Genomic DNA, 13,565 nt, shown 5'->3' on the forward strand with positions numbered 1-13,565 from the left:
ACACAGCTAGTCACATCAAGACAGAATTCACCGTGGTAGAAACTGGTCTCAGATCAGATCGTGTTTTAACAGTGACACAGCTAGTCACATCAAGACAGAATCACCGAATCACCGTGGTAGAAACTGGCCTCAGATCAGATCGTGTTTTTACCAGTGACACAGCTAGTCACATCAAGACAGAATTCACCGTGGTAGAAACTGGTCTCAGATCAGATCAGAGAATCACCGTGGTAGTAACTGGTCTCAGATCAGATCAGACAGAATCACCGTGGTAGAAACTGGTCTCAGATCAGATCAGACAGAATCACCGTGGTAGAAACTGGTCTCAGATCAGATCAGACAGAATCACCGTGGTAGTAACTGGTCTCAGATCAGATCAGAGAATCACCGTGGTAGAAACTGGTCTCAGATCAGACAGAATCACCGTGGTAGTAACTGGTCTCAGATCAGATCAGAGAATCACCGTGGTAGAAACTGGTCTCAGATCAGATCAGAGAATCACCGTGGTAGTAACTGGTCTCAGATCAGACAGAATCACCGTGGTAGAAACTGGTCTCAGATCAGATCATACAGAATCACCGTGGTAGTAACTGGTCTCAGATCAGATCAGAGAATCACCGTGGTAGAAACTGGTCTCAGATCAGACAGAATCACCGTGGTAGTAACTGGTCTCAGATCAGATCAGAGAATCACCGTGGTAGTAACTGGTCTCAGATCAGATCAGAGAATCACCGTGGTAGAAACTGGTCTCAGATCAGATCAGAGAATCACCGTGGTAGTAACTGGTCTCAGATCAGACAGAATCACCGTGGTAGAAACTGGTCTCAGATCAGATCATACAGAATCACCGTGGTAGAAACTGGTCTCAGATCAGACAGAATCACCGTGGTAGTAACTGGTCTCAGATCAGATCAGAGAATCACCGTGGTAGTAACTGGTCTCAGATCAGATCAGAGAATCACCGTGGTAGAAACTGGTCTCAGATCAGAGAATCACCGTGGTAGTAACTGGTCTCAGATCAGACAGAATCACTGTTACCTCCTCAAACCAGCCTGGTTGGACATGACATATAACATCTTGTGTGTTTCCAGAGATGTGGGCTGTTCTACTCACCAGGCAGACAGAGCACCCCAGAACTGAGGACAGCAGCATTGATGTTGTGGGCCTCTGTCAGTGTCTGGGACTTAGGAAAGACTGAAGACTGGGAGCACTGGCTGGACTGGGAGTAGGACCTGGTTAACTGGGCTGGGGACTGGGTTAACTGGGCTGGGGACTGGGTTAACTGGGCTGGAAACACTGCTGGGGTCTGTTGTAGTTCTGGGTCTCTGTGGTTAGTTTCAGTGGATGGCTTGTCCACGGAACAGGATTTTAACACAGGTTCCTCTGGCTGAATGGGGCCTGGATGGAGAAAGAGACAGATACACAACTAGTCACTGACTGACTGGCATGGAACACAACCTTGATACAAGTCATACACACTTTATACACACTTTATACACACTTTATAAACATATATAAATCACTAAACCTTTATAAATATATATAAATCACTAAACCTTTATAAATCACTAAACCTTTATAAATATATATAAATCACTAAACCTTTATAAATCACTAAACCTTTATAAATCACTAAACCTTTATAAATCACTAAACCTTTATAAATCACTAAACCTTTATAAATATATATAAATCACTAAACCTTTATAAATCACTAAACCTTTATAAATCACTAAACCTTTATAAATATATATAAATCACTAAACCTTTATAAATCACTAAACCTTTATAAATCACTAAACCTTTATAAACATTTATAAATCACTAAACAGTTCAACTAAACCTTTATAGACAGATATAAATCACTAAACCTTTATAAATCACTAAACCTTTATGAACATATTATAAATCTATCAAGACATCCAGGCATCAACACAACAATAAACCTCTATCGTCTCCTACAGTGAGATCAGATCAGTCTCTTCATTACAACACACTAAACCTCTATCGTCTCCTACAGTGAGATCAGATCAGTCTCTCCATTACAACACACTAAACCTCTATCGTCTCCTACAGTGAGATCAGATCAGTCTCTTCATTACAACACACTAAACCTCTATCGTCTCCTACAGTGAGATCAGATCAGTCTCTTCATTACAACACACTAAACCTCTATCGTCTCCTACAGTGAGATCAGATCAGTCTCTTCATTACAACACACTAAACCTCTATCGTCTCCTACAGTCAGATCAGATCAGTCTCTCCATTACAACACACTAAACCTCTATCGTCTCCTACAGTGAGATCAGATCAGATCAGTCTCTCCATTACAACACACTAAACCTCTATCGTCTCCTACAGTGAGATCAGATCAGTCTCTTCATTACAACACACTAAACCTCTATCGTCTCCTACAGTCAGATCAGATCAGTCTCTTCATTACAACACACTAAACCTCTATCGTCTCCTACAGTGAGATCAGATCAGATCAGTCTCTTCATTACAACACACTAAACCTCTATCGTCTCCTACAGTGAGATCAGATCAGTCTCTTCATTACAACACACTAAACCTCTATCGTCTCCTACAGTGAGATCAGATCAGATCAGTCTCTTCATTACAACACACTAAACCTCTATCGTCTCCTACAGTGAGATCAGATCAGTCTCTTCATTACAACACACTACACCTCTATCGTCTCCTACAGTGAGATCAGATCAGATCAGTCTCTCCATTACAACACACTACACCTCTATCGTCTCCTACAGTGAGATCAGATCAGATCAGTCTCTTCATTACAACACACTAAACCTCTATCGTCTCCTACAGTGAGATCAGATCAGTCTCTTCATTACAACACACTACACCTCTATCGTCTCCTACAGTGAGATCAGATCAGATCAGTCTCTCCATTACAACACACTAAACCTCTATCGTCTCCTACTGTCAGATCAGATCAGATCAGCCTCTTCATTACAACACACTAAACCTCTATCGTCTCCTACAGTGAGATCAGATCAGTCTCTTCATTCCAACACACTAAACCTCTATCGTCTCCTACAGTGAGATCAGATTAGATCAGCCTCTTCATTACACCATGACACACGACTGCTAGAGGATGAGGCTATCTGACGCTAGCTAGCTGTCTCTGGGTCTACATCCCAAATGGCACCCTATTCCCTATGTAGTGCACTACTAGGGCTCTGCCTCTGGTCTAAAGTAGTGCACTACAGGGCTCCGGGCAGCCGAGCGGAAATGGAGGAAAACTCGCCTCTCCTGCGGACCTGGCATCCTTTCACTCCCTCCTCTCTACATTTTCCTCCTCTGTCTCTGCTGCTAAAGCCACTTTCTACCATTCTAAGTTCCAAGCATCTGCCTCTAACCCTAGGAAGCTCTTTGCCACCTTCTCCTCCCTCCTGAATCCTCATTACCCCCTCCTCTCCTCCCTCTCTGCAGATGACTTCGTCAACCATTTTGAAAAGAAGGTCGATGACATCCGATCCTCGTTTGCTAAGTCAAACGACACCGCTGGTTCTGCTCACACTGCCCTACCCTATGCTCTGACCTCTTTCTCCCCTCTCTCTCCAGATGAAATCTCGCGTCTTGTGACGGCCGGCCGCCCAACAACCTGCCCGCTTGACCCTATCCCCTCCTCTCTTCTCCAGACCATTTCCGGAGACCTTCTCCCTTACCTCACCTCGCTCATCAACTCATCCCTGACCGCTGGCTACGTCCCTCCCGTCTTCAAGAGAGCGAGAGTTGCACCCCTTCTGAAAAAACCTACACTCGATCCCTCCGATGTCAACAACTACAGACCAGTATCCCTTCTCTCTTTTCTCTCCAAAACTCTTGAGCGTGCCGTCCTTGGCCAGCTCTACCGCTATCTCTCTCAGAATGACCTTCTTGATCCAAACCAGTCAGGTTTCAAGACTAGTCATTCAACTGAGACTGCTCTTCTCTGTATCACGGAGGCGCTCCGCACTGCTAAAGCTAACTCTCTCTCCTCTGCTCTCATCCTTCTAGACCTATCGGCTGCCTTCGACACTGTGAACCATCAGATCCTCCTCTCCACCCTCTCCGAGTTGGGCATCTCCGGCGCGGCCCACGCTTGGATTGCGTCCTACCTGACAGGTCGCTCCTACCAGGTGGCGTGGCGAGAATCTGTCTCCTCACCACGCGCTCTCACCACTGGTGTCCCCAGGGCTCTGTTCTAGGCCCTCTCTTATTCTCGCTATACACCAAGTCACTTGGCTCTGTCATAACCTCACATGGTCTCTCCTATCATTGCTATGCAGACGACACACAATTAATCTTCTCCTTTCCCCCTTCTGATGACCAGGTGGCGAATCGCATCTCTGCATGTCTGGCAGACATATCAGTGTGGATGACGGATCACCACCTCAAGCTGAACCTCAGCAAGACGGAGCTCCTCTTCCTCCCGGGGAAGGACTGCCCGTTCCATGATCTCGCCATCACGGTTGACAACTCCATTGTGTCCTCCTCCCAGAGCGCTAAGAACCTTGGCGTGATCCTGGACAACACACTGACGTTCTCAACTAACATCAAGGCGGTGTCCCGTTCCTGTAGGTTCATGCTCTACAACATCCGCAGAGTACGACCCTGCCTCACACAGGAAGCGGCGCAGGTCCTAATCCAGGCACTTGTCATCTCCCGTCTTGATTACTGCAACTCGCTGTTGGCTGGGCTCCCTGCCTGTGCCATTAAACCCCTACAACTCATCCAGAACGCCGCAGCCCGTCTGGTGTTCAACCTTCCCAAGTTCTCTCCGTCACCCCGCTCCTCCGCTCTCTCCACTGGCTTCCAGTTGAAGCTCGCATCCGCTACAAGACCATGGTGCTCGCCTACGGAGCTGTGAGGGGAACGGCACCTCAGTACCTCCAGGCTCTGATCAGGCCCTACACCCAAACAAGGGCACTGCGTTCATCCACCTCTGGCCTGCTCGCCTCCCTACCACTGAGGAAGTACAGTTCCCGCTCAGCCCAGTCAAAACTGTTCGCTGCTCTGGCCCCCAATGGTGGAACAAACTCCTCACGACGCCAGGACAGCGGAGTCAATCACCACCTTCCGGAGACACCTGAAACCCCACCTCTTCAAGGAATACCTAGGATAGGGTAAGTAAGGGTAGGTAATCCTTCTCCCCCCCAACAAGATTTAGATGCAAGTGGCTGTTCCACTGGTTGTCATAAGGTGTATGCACCAATTTGTAAGTCGCTCTGGACAAGAGCGTCTGCTAAATGACTTAAATGTAATGTAAATGTACATAGGGAATAGGGTGCCATTTGGGGCATAGACTAACCCTCCGTCAGAGAGAGAGGAGACCAGGAGTCTAGTCTATCCATCACAGGACAAGCTATGATACCTTAGAAAACACACTCAGAAGACTCCAATACTCTCCCCTCTCTCTCTCTCTGTGTCTCCCCTCTCTCTCTGTGTCTCCCTCTCTGTGTCTCCCTCTCTGTGTCTCCCCTCTCTGTGTCTCCTCTCTCTGTGTCTCTCTCTCTCTGTGTCTCTCTCTCTCTCTCTCTGTCTCTCTCTCTCTCTCTCTCTCTCTCTCTCTCTCTCTCTCTCTCTCTCTCTCTCTCTCTCTCTCTCTCTCTCTCTCTCTCTCTCTCTCTCTCTCTCTCTCTCTCTCTCTCTCTCTCTCTCTCTCTCTCTCTCTCTCTCTCTCCTCCCTCCCTCCCTCCCTCCCTCCCTCTCCCTCCCTCCCTCTCCTCTCCTCTCCTCTCCTCTCTCTCTCTCTCTCTCTCGTTCTCTCTTTCTCTCTCTCTCTCCTCAGTCTCCCAGTTCTCCACTCCTCCTCTCTCTCTCTTTCTCTCTATGAGGCGAGGCTTATAGAGGAGGGCTAGAACCACTACAAGAAGGACAACAGGTGGAAGGTGGAGAAGGAGGAGTTGGAGGAGGAGGTGGAAAGGAGTCACTCAGGCCAACATGTCATTGGTGACTGCTAAACAGGAGTGACTGCTAAACAGGAGTGACTGCTAAACAGGAGTGACTGCTAAACAGGAGTGACTGCTAAACAGGAGTGACTGCTAAACAGGAGTGACTGCTAAACAGGAGTGACTGCTAAACAGGGGTGACTGCTAAACAGGGGTGACTGCTAAACAGGAGTGACTGCTAAACAGGAGTGACTGCTAAACAGGAGAAGTATTTGCAGGGGGGGTAAGCAGCAGTGCAGAACGGGAGGATGGTGGATGATTTAGGGATGAACGAGGGATGAAGGGAGGATGGTGGATGATTTAGGGATGAAGGGAGGATGGTGGATGATTTAGGGATGAAGGGAGGATGGTGGATGATTTAGGGATGAAGGGAGGATGGTGGATGATTTAGGGATGAAGGGAGGATGGTGGATGATTTAGGGATGAAGGGAGGATGGTGGATGATTTAGGGATGAAGGGAGGATGGTGGATGATTTAGCGATGAACAAGGGATGTACGGAGGATGGTGGAAGATTTAGGGATGAACGAGGGATGAAGGGAGGATGGCGGATGATTTAGGGATGAAGGGAGGATGGTGGATGATTTAGGGATGAATGAGGGATGAAGGGAGGATGGTGGATGATTTAGGGATGAACGAGGGATGAAGGGAGGATGGTGGATTATTTAGGGATGAACGAGGGATGAAGGGAGGATGGTGGATGATTTAGGGATGAACGAGGGATGAAGGGAGGATGGTGGATGATTTAGGGATGAACGAGGGATGGTGGATGATTTAGGGATGAATGAGGGATGAAGGGAGGATGGTGGATGATTTAGGGATGAACGAGGGATGGAGGGAGGATGGTGGATGATTTAGGGATGAACGAGGGATGAAGGAGGGAGAGATATGTACCTGTCTCTTCTTTCTCTTGGGGCTCAGTATCTGAGTGGTTCTCTTCCTCTTCCTCTTGCTCCTCCTCCTCCTCCTCCTCGTCCTCCGGTCTCTCGGTCTCTGATTCAGTGGAAGGTGTGTAGTGCGTTGGTGTTTGGTGGTCAGTGGGAGTGGGGGCTAAGTGTATGAGAGTCTCGGTCAGAGTGTTCAGTGTCTGGTCCTCTCCTTGGGGAGTGTCTGATTGGCCGGTGGAGACCTCAGGGTCATCATGGTGAGAGTCTGTCTCACCGGTGTCAACCACCTGCAAGATGCCAACATGTCTACTCCTCTCCTCTGTCTCTGTCTCACTGATGCCAACATGTCTACTCCTCTCCTCTGTCTCTGTCCTGGTTTCTGAACCACTATCCCTCCTCTCCTCTGTCTCTGTCCTGGTTTCTGAACACCTATCCCTCCTCTCCTCTGTCTCTGTCCTGGTTTCTGAACCCCTATCCCTCCTCTCCTCTGTCTCTGTCCTGGTTTCTGAACCACTATCCCTCCTCTCCTCTGTCTCTGTCCTGGTTTCTGAACCACTATCCCTCCTCTCCTCTGTCTCTGTCCTGGTTTCTGAACCACTATCCCTCCTCTCCTCTGTCTCTGTCCTGGTTTCTGACCCCCTATCCCTCCTCTCCTCTGTCTCTGTCCTGGTTTCTGACCCACTATCCCTCCTCTCCTCTGTCTCTGTCCTGGTTTCTGAACCACTATCCCTCCTCTCCTCTGTCTCTGTCCTGGTTTCTGAACCACTATCCCTCCTCTCCTCTGTCTCTGTCCTGGTTTCTGAACACCTATCCCTCCTCTCCTCTGTCTCTGTCCTGGTTTCTGACCCCCTATCCCTCCTCCTCTGTCTCTGTCTCTGTCCTGGTTTCTGACCCCCTATCCCTCCTCTCCTCTGTCTCTGTCCTGGTTTCTGAACCACTATCCCTCCTCTCCTCTGTCTCTGTCCTGGTTTCTGAACCACTATCCCTCCTCTCCTCTGTCTCTGTCCTGGTTTCTGACCCCCTATCCCTCTGTCTCTCCTGGTTTCTGTCTCTGTCCTGGTTTCTGAACACCTATCCCTCCTCTCCTCTGTCTCTGTCCTGGTTTCTGAACACCTATCCCTCCTCTCCTCTGTCTCTGTCCTGGTTTCTGAACACCTATCCCTCCTCTCCTCTGTCTCTGTCCTGGTTTCTGACCCCCTATCCCTCCTCTCCTCTGTCTCTGTCCTGGTTTCTGAACACCTATCCCTCCTCTCCTCTGTCTCTGTCCTGGTTTCTGAACCACTATCCCTCCTCTCCTCTGTCTCTGTCCTGGTTTCTGACCCCCTATCCCTCCTCTCCTCTGTCTCTGTCCTGGTTTCTGAACCACTATCCCTCCTCTCCTCTGTCTCTGTCCTGGTTTCTGAACACCTATCCCTCCTCTCCTCTGTCTCTGTCCTGGTTTCTGAACCCCTATCCCTCCTCTCCTCTGTCTCTGTCCTGGTTTCTGAACACCTATCCCTCCTCTCCTCTGTCTCTGTCCTGGTTTCTGACCCCCTATCCCTCCTCTCCTCTGTCTCTGTCCTGGTTTCTGAACACCTATCCCTCCTCTCCTCTGTCTCTGTCCTGGTTTCTGACCCCCTATCCCTCCTCTCCTCTGTCTCTGTCCTGGTTTCTGAACACCTATCCCTCCTCTCCTCTGTCTCTGTCCTGGTTTCTGAACCACTATCCCTCCTCTCCTCTGTCTCTGTCCTGGTTTCTGAACACCTATCCCTCCTCTCCTCTGTCTCTGTCCTGGTTTCTGAACACCTATCCCTCCTCTCCTCTGTCTCTGTCCTGGTTTCTGAACACCTATCCCTCCTCTCCTCCACCTCCTCCCCTGTTCCTGTCTCTTCCGGGACTCTGTCTGTCTCCTCACTGCGAACAATGCCGTCATCCCGACTGAGAGACTCTTCCCTCTCCACTATACTGTGTGACTGAGTTAAAACCTCCTCTCTGTCAGTCTGAGGGTGACTGAGAGACTCTTCCCTCTCCACTATACTGTGTGACTGAGTTAAAACCTCCTCTCTGTCAGTCTGAGGGTGACTGAGAGACTCTTCCCTCTCCACTATACTGTGTGACTGAGTTAAAACCTCCTCTCTGTCAGTCTGGGGGTGACTGAGAGACTCTTCCCTCTCCACTATACTGTGTGACTGAGTTAACACCTCCTCTCTGTCAGTCTGGGGGTGACTGAGAGACTCTTCCCTCTCCACTATACTGTGTGACTGGGTTAACACCTCCTCGCTGTCAGTCTGGGGTGACTGAGAGACTCTTCCCTCTCCACTATACTGTGTGACTGAGTTAACACCTCCTCGCTGTCAGTCTGGGGTGACTGAGAGACTCTTCCCTCTCCACTATACTGTGTGACTGAGTTAACACCTCCTCTCTGTCAGTCTGGGGTGACTGAGAGACCCTTCCCTCTCCACTATACTGTGTGACTGAGTTAAAACCTCCTCTCTGTCAGTCTGAGGGTGACTGAGAGACTCTTCCCTCTCCACTATACTGTGTGACTGAGTTAAAACCTCCTCTCTGTCAGTCTGGGGGTGACTGAGAGACTCTTCCCTCTCCACTATACTGTGTGACTGAGTTAAAACCTCCTCTCTGTCAGTCTGGGGGTGACTGAGAGACTCTTCCCTCTCCACTATACTGTGTGACTGAGTTAAAACCTCCTCTCTGTCAGTCTGAGGGTGACTGAGAGACTCTTCCCTCTCCACTATACTGTGTGACTGAGTTAAAACCTCCTCACTGTCAGTCTGAGGGTGACTGAGAGACTCTTCCCTCTCCACTATACTGTGTGACTGAGTTAACACCTCCTCGCTGTCAGTCTGGGGGTCAGAAACCACTGATAGGGCAGTGCCGTCACACACTGACCAGTGAGACTCAGACACACGCTCAGAGACACGTTGTGTTAGCCTCTGGAGACGAGCAGCGTTACCTTCTGTACGGTCCGACGCTGTCCCCTCACCACTGACCCCCTCTCTGGCCGTAGGGGAGGTGGGGGCCGTAGGGGAGGTGGGGGACGTAGCGGAGGTGGGGGCCGTAGAGGAGGTGGGGGCCGTAGAGGAGGTGGGGGCCATGGGGCCCATGGGGGAGGTGGGGGCCGTAGGGGAGGTGGGGGCCGTAGGGGAGGTGGGGGCCGTAGGGGAGGTGGGGCCCATGGGGGAGGTGGGGGCCGTAGAGGAGGTGGGGGCCGTAGGGGAGGTGGGGGCCATGGGGGAGGTGGGGGCCGTGGGGGAGGTGGGGGCCGTAGGGGAGGTGGGGGCCGTAGGGGAGGTGGGGGCCGTAGGGGAGGTGGGGGCCGTAGGGGAGGTGGGGGCCGTAGGGGAGGTGGGGGCCGTAGGGGAGGTGGGGGCCATGGGGCCCATGGGGGAGGTGGGGGACGTAGGGGAGGTGGGGGCCGTAGGGGAGGTGGGGCCGTAGGGGAGGTGGGGGCCGTAGGGGTGGTGGGGGCCGTGGGGGAGGTGGGGGCCGTAGGGGAGGTGGGGGCCGTAGGGGAGGTGGGGGCCGTAGGGGAGGTGGGAGCCGTAGGGGAGGTGGGGGCCATGGGGCCCATGGGGGAGGTGGGGGCCATGGGGCCCATGGGGAGGTGGGGGCCGTAGAGGAGGTGGGGGCCGTAGAGGAGGTGGGGGCCATGGGGCCCATGGGGGAGGTGGGGGCCGTAGGGGAGGTGGGGGCCATGGGGGAGGTGGGGGCCGTTGGGGTGAGGATGACAGGGGAAAACACGTCGTTGATCAGGTATTCCTCGATGAGTCTGGAACACACCATGGACTGGGAGAAAGTGCTGCTTTTCACCGGGGCATGAAAGGGCTGGGAGGGGGTTGCTTTGGGGGGGTGTCGGGCTGTAGTCCAGGGTTTACGCAGGTTCCTGTAGTTCAGACTAACAGACTGTGTTAAGGATCCTTTCTGAGGAGAGAAGCGCGGTGGAGAGATCTCTTCCAGTTCAACATACTCTCCCTCAGCGTCCGAGTCCTCTCCTGCTGCGATGTCAAAACCTTTCCCATCGTCCCTGGTCTCGATAGGCTGTCTCAACCGTGGGAGGAGCTTCACCTCCGTACTCTCTCCACATTGGGCCTTGGATGTGTCAATCAAACCGTCCCCTTCTCCCTTGGTAGGGACTGTGATTGGTGCAGCCACCATCGCCGTGGGTCTGTTAATGAACTGAGGGTGTACTATATCCTCCCAGGGTACTCTGAAGATGTCGTTCTCTGCAGACAGGAGGCAGTAGGACAGTGTCCTCCCCGACCCTGTCCCCGACCCTGTCCCAGACCCTGTCCCAGACCCTGTCCCAGACCCTGTCCCCGACCCTGTCCCAGACCCTGTCCCAGACCCTGTCCCAGACCCTGTCCCAGACCCTGTCCCAGACCCTGTCCCAGACCCTGTCCCCGACCCTGTCCCAGACCCTGTCCCTGTCCCAGACCTCGTCTCCGTTCCTGCTCCACTCCGTTCCCTGTTGACTGAGAATAACAATAATGTATTAATCCACACCAGACAGAAACTGGCAGCCCCCAAGTTTACTGTAAAAACGCCAGCCAATCAGCTCCCAGGGATTTTAATGTTGTAAATATGTTCCAAAGTAATCCCAGGCAGAGAGATACAGGGCCTTCAGAAAGTATTCAGACCCCAAGACTTTTTCCACATTTTACAGCCTTGTTTTAAAATGTATTAAATCGTTTTTTCCCCCTCATCAATCTACACACACCATAATGACATCACAATACCCCATAATGACATCACAATACCCCATAATGACATCACAATAACCCATTATGACATCACAATACCCCATAATGACATCACAATACCCCATAATGACAAAGCAAACACAGGTTTTTAGACATTTTTGTAAATGTATTCAAAATTAAAAAACGGAAATATCACATTTACATAAGTATTCAGACGCTTTACTCAGTACTTTGTTGAAGCACCTTTGGCAGCGATTACAGCATCGAGTCTTCATGGGTATGACGCTACAAGCTTGGCACACCTGTATTTGGAGAGTTTCTCCCAATCTTCTCTGCAGATCCTTTCAAACTCTGTCAGGTTGGATGGGGAGCATCACTGCACAGCTATTTGCAGGTCTCACCAGAGATGTTCAATCTGGTTCAAGTCTGGGCTCTGGCCAAGGACATTCAGAGACCTGTCCCGAAGCCACTCCTGCGTTGTCTTGGCTGTGTGCTTAGGGTCGTTGTCCTGTTGGAAGGTGAACCTTTACCCCAGTCTGAGGTCCTGAGCGCTCTGGAGCAGGTTTTCATCAAGAATCTCTCTGTACTTTGCTCTGTTCATCTTTCCCTTGATCCTGACAAGTCACCCAGTCCCTGCCGCTGAAAAACATCCCCACAGGGAAACTTCACCGTAGGGACGGTGCCACCACCATGCTTCACCGTCGGGATGGTGCCACCACCATGCTTCACCGTAGGGATGGTGCCACCACCATGCTTCACCGTCGGGATGGTGCCACCACCATGCTTCACCATAGGGATGGTGCCAGGTTTCCTCCAGAAGTGAAGCTTGGCATTCAGTCCAAGGGTTCAATCTTGGTTTCATCAGACCAGAGAATATTGTTTCTCGGTCTGAGAGTCTTTAGGTGCCTTTTGGCAAACTCCAAGCGGGCTGTCATGTGTTTTTTAAGAGGAGTGGCTTCCATCTGGCCACTCAACCATAAAGGCCTGATTGGTGGAGTGCTGCAGAGATGGTTGTTCTTCTGGAAGGTTCTCCAGAGAGGAACTCTGGAGCTCTGTCAGAGTGACCATCGGGTTCTTGGTCACCTCACTGACCAAGGCCCTTCTCCCCCAGATTGCTCAGTTTGGCCGGGCGGCCAGCTGCTGCAGACATTTTTAGGTACCCTTCCCCAGATATGTGCCTCGACACAATCCTGTCTCTGAGCTCTACAAACAATTCCTTCGACCTCATGTGTCATGACGTTGCCCTCGTTGGATACAGCGAGCACCATCCCCCTCTCTCTCTCTCCTACACCCAGGCTGCTGTTAGGCAGGTCATACATTCCTGGAGGAGATTCTTCCTCATGGCCAGACAGTATAGAGAGAGTGTGAGTTTTCATAGAGAGAACAACGGAATTTCTTCCACCTCACAGAACATGAGAACTGAACAATATTCATGTTCTGGAGAATGTATAAAAGGTTGGTAAAGTAGCCAGCTACGAACTGGTCCGTTTGGTACAATTTTGTGAAACTCATGAGACACAATACAGCTACATTACCATAACCCTGTTTATACAAGAGTCTCAGTTGTGAGGGTTGCATCTAATTGTTGTATAAAATGCATGAGTAAAGATGAAACTATTTGTGAAATTATGTCATGTGATTTTAAACTGTTTAATGAAGGAAACTCCAATTCCCTTTGGAGTTTAACTGAGTCATAGGCCCGCCCCCTGAGCACAGACATTGATCCGGCATCATGGGCCCGCCCCTTTCTGCTCTTCCGAATATAACCCCCACCGTGGGAATTTATCTTCAGACCATGCTTCTCTTAATTACGATAAGGTTTGAGTAGAGACCAAGCTTACCTCAATTACGAGAGGGCAAAGGTTTGAGTAGAGACCAAGCTTACCTCAATTACAAGAGGGCTAAGGTTTGAGTAGAGACCAAGCTTACCTCAATTACGAGAGGGCTATGTTTTGAGTAGAGACCAAGCTTACTTCAATTACGAGAGGGCTAAGGTTTGAGTAGAGACCAAGCTTACCTCAATTAC

The 13,565-nt window shown here is 50.6% G+C and overlaps 1 protein-coding gene across 1 annotated transcript in view; it reads right to left on the minus strand.

The window, feature by feature from the left end:
* Positions 1-9,925, minus strand: part of LOC127921840 (pleckstrin homology domain-containing family G member 4B-like) — a 56,614-nt gene extending 46,689 nt beyond the window's left edge. Inside the window, exons 1-8 of the mRNA XM_052505427.1 lie at positions 9,668-9,925; positions 9,452-9,595; positions 9,308-9,379; positions 9,023-9,094; positions 8,334-8,950; positions 8,082-8,249; positions 6,850-7,229; positions 1,114-1,398 (exon numbers count right to left, since the gene is read on the minus strand). The gene's annotated coding sequence lies outside the window, so the exon portion shown is untranslated. The remainder of the gene's footprint in view (positions 1-1,113; positions 1,399-6,849; positions 7,230-8,081; positions 8,250-8,333; positions 8,951-9,022; positions 9,095-9,307; positions 9,380-9,451; positions 9,596-9,667) is intronic.
* Positions 9,926-13,565: the final 3,640 nt, after the last annotated feature.

Source organism: Oncorhynchus keta, unplaced genomic scaffold (assembly GCF_023373465.1).
Source record: "Oncorhynchus keta strain PuntledgeMale-10-30-2019 unplaced genomic scaffold, Oket_V2 Un_contig_23837_pilon_pilon, whole genome shotgun sequence".
Lineage (NCBI taxonomy): Eukaryota > Metazoa > Chordata > Actinopteri > Salmoniformes > Salmonidae > Oncorhynchus > Oncorhynchus keta.